This window comes from Chenopodium album, chromosome 24 (genome assembly GCF_948465745.1).
Source record: "Chenopodium album chromosome 24, dcCheAlbu1.1, whole genome shotgun sequence".
Taxonomy (NCBI): Eukaryota; Viridiplantae; Streptophyta; class Magnoliopsida; order Caryophyllales; family Amaranthaceae; genus Chenopodium; species Chenopodium album.
Genome location: NC_137857.1, coordinates 18,652,774 through 18,656,141, shown reverse-complemented (window position 1 = coordinate 18,656,141; position 3,368 = coordinate 18,652,774). Strand labels below are relative to the sequence as shown.

At 38.4% G+C, this 3,368-nt stretch overlaps 1 pseudogene; it reads right to left on the bottom strand.

Annotated features, from left to right (window-relative positions):
- Positions 1-2,955: 2,955 nt before the first annotated feature.
- LOC145612795 (small nucleolar RNA R71) lies at positions 2,956-3,054 on the bottom strand (annotated as a pseudogene).
- Between the last annotated feature and the right edge of the window lie 314 nt (positions 3,055-3,368).

The window sequence follows — 3,368 nt, the reverse complement described above, 5'->3', positions numbered from 1 at the left end:
TCAAATGAAAGTCAAACAATTTCAACAAAGCTTTTAGAATCAAATTAAAGTCAAATACAGTCGAACAAAGCTTTTTGAATCAATTGAAAGTTAATTACATTCTACTAAGTTAATTGAGTCAAATTAAAGTCAAACACATTCAACAAAGCTAATTGAGTCAAATGAAAGTCAAACACATTCAAATAAAGCTTTTTGAATCAAATGAAAGTCAAATGCATTCAACAAAAGATAATTGAGTCAAATGAAAGTTAAACACATTCAAACAAAGCTTTTTAAATCAAATGAGAGTCAAATGCATTCTACAAAGCTAATTGAGTCAAATGAAAGTCAAACACATTCAAAATTAGCTTTTTAAATCAAATGAAAGTCAAATGCATTCAACAAAGCTAATTGAGTCAAATGACAGTCAAACGCATTCAAACAAAGGTTTTTGAATCAAATGAAAGTCAAATGCATTCATAAAAGCTAATTCAGTCAAATGAAAGTCAAACACATTCAAACAAAGCTTTTTAAATAAAATGAAAGTCAAATGCATTCAACAAAACTAATTGAGTCAAATGAAAGTCAAACACTATCAACATAGCTTTCAGAATCAGACATAAGTCAAACACATTCAAACAAAGCTCGAGGACGAGCAAAAGTTTAGCTTGGGGGAATTTGATGTGTGACATTTTTGGCACTCATTTGGTTCCTTTTTGGATGATTTTTATTTCATTTTATCTCTCTTTTCTTTAGTTTTCCTTAGTTTTATTCTTGTTTTCTTCATTTTTTGCTTTTTGTAGTTAGTTTCTCTTTTTCATGTCTTTTTCTAGTTTACTTGTTATTTTTCTCTTTTACTTGCTTTTTATCTTTTGCTTGTAGGTGGTAATTGATTGTCCAAGAATTCCCAGGCTTCCTTTCTATAGTTTTCCATTGATTTTCATGCCTAAAGCTTGTGCAAGAAGTTTCAAGTCAATGAGAGGTTCAAGGAGCGTGCTTCAAAGTCTTGTTTATGCCTTCCTCATGGCTCATTTCCTTCAAGAAATTCAAGGAAGTTGCTGCCTACCTTGTCCTCCATCATCATCATCTAGGATGCGTGCACCTCGTGAGCAAGGGCAAGGAAGAAAGGAGGAAGCTGCAGCTATGTGCGGGCGCACTCAAGGAGTGTGCGGCCGCACATCTGTCGTGTGCCGCCGCACATCAGGTTTGTGCGGGCGCACATTCCTGGGTACACTCCTTCGAGCGCCCGCACTTACGAGGGTCTATTTTTGGGCGTCATTGCCGACCTCTCCTTTGTATATATAGTTATTTCTACCTATTTTTGGAAGGGTAAGTTTTAGTTTAGATTGAATAGGATAGTTAGTTTTTGGGGAGAATTTTAGAGAGAGAAACTCAAGAACTAGAGAGAGAAACTCATGATTTTTGGTGATTGCTCAAGGATTCCTCATTGTGTTTGATCTTTGGATCAAAGTTTTGTAAGGATTTTCTTCTTGATTTCAATACAAGTTTGATTTTAGTTGATTTCATTAGTTTTTCATATTGTTGATGATTGATTTGGTTATTGATTGAATTTTGATTGATTTTGATTGATTGTTGGTTTAATCTTTGAATTCAAGCATGTTGATAATGAATTTGATGAATGTTGTAGTTTTGATCTCCATTTCTATGGCTAGTGAGTAGTTTTCTAGCTAGGGAGATGGTGAAGCATGTATGAATGATGGAATAGTGTAATTTGGGGATAATTGATGGAGTTGATGATATGATTAAATTTGGTTGATATTTCATGTGCATGTGTGTGATTAATTGAGGTTAGGCCATCTTTGATTAATACACTAGATTGCATTGTAAGCTTGCTATGATACGGACCATTGATTAGTGAACTTGCAATTTCACGATTGAGGTGCTTTGTGACGTTCCCTAGTTAGTGTTTAGCGTAGTTGACGCTAGTTAGACCTCTAGGTGGACCACCTTAGTATGCTCTTTTGGATACATGATGATTTTCCTTCATATCGCTTGACTTAGTCGGTTTGACCTCCCAAATTACCGTTTCCATTATGATTGCATGTGGATCCATTGCCCTAGTGTCTTAGATTGATTTAATACAAGTTTGCATACCTAGTTAGCTATACTTCTACCTCAAACCCCTTTTTGATTCCGAAATAGCTTGATCTAGACTTCGTGCACTTGATATCCATTCCCTTGGGTTCGACCTTGACTTGCCACTACGCTAAATAGGGGTTAGTTAAGCTACAAATTTTGTTTGATAGGGTGGGGTGGTAGACCAACGACCTACCGTTCTCCGTCCCATCAAAATGGCGCCGTTGCTGGGGAATGGTGCTTGAGTGTATGTTGTTTTTGAGTCTATTTCATTTTGATAAAATACAAAAAGATTTTGTTTCTCTAGGCTACACTTGTAGCCGTGCTACTAACATTTTTGTGTGAGTTTTGCATGCATAGAACCCGTGATCGTCCCCTTGTTCCCCTTGATCCGGAAATTGAGAGGACTCTTTCAAGAAGAAGAGTGGATAATAGATCCTTGGCTTATAGCTCTTCAAGTGAAGAAGAAATTCAAGAAGAACAAGGAATGGGTGAAAATCCTAGAATAGCCTTGAAGGAGCTTGGAGTGCCCGGGGCATATAGGTTTGAGAGTGGAATAGCTCCACCTACTACCCCGGCAAATGACTTTGAAATCCGGCCGGCAATGATCACCTTGATTGAGAGAAGGCAATATAGTGGGGCTAAGAATGAGAGCCCATTGAACCATTTGAAAGAATTTGAAAAATATTGCAACACTATCAAAGTCAATGGGGTCTCTCAAGAATTCATCCGCCTCAAGTTGTTCCCTTTCTCTCTATTAGGAAGATCTTTGGAGTGGCTAGACAAGGAGGTGAAGCCCAACTCCTTGAGAACTTGGGATGATGTTACAAAGGCTTTCTTGTCCCGTTTCTATCCCCAAAAGAAGACGACGGAGGCAAGAGCCTTGATTCAAGGGTTCAAGCAAAGGCCGAATGAAAGCCTTTATGAAGCATGGGAGAGATTCAAAGAGTATCAAAGGGAGTGCCCTCACCACGGAATCCCCACATACCAAGTGATCCAAATCTTCTATGGCGGTTTAAGTCCCCAAGGCAAGTCATGCCTTGATGGAGGGGCCGGGGGCCCTATCATGAACAAAACCGAAGAAGAAGTTGTGGACATCATTGAGGATGTGGTGACATATTATAGGGATTGGCAAGATGGGGAGAGAGACTCTTCAAGCAAGCAATCTTCATTGTATTCGGTGGACCATCTCAATGCAATCAACAACCTTTCCTCCCAAATGACAAACTTAGGAAAGGAGGTCACCGCAATCAAAGCTAAGTTGGAGAGCACTTCTACCTCTTCTCAAGCTT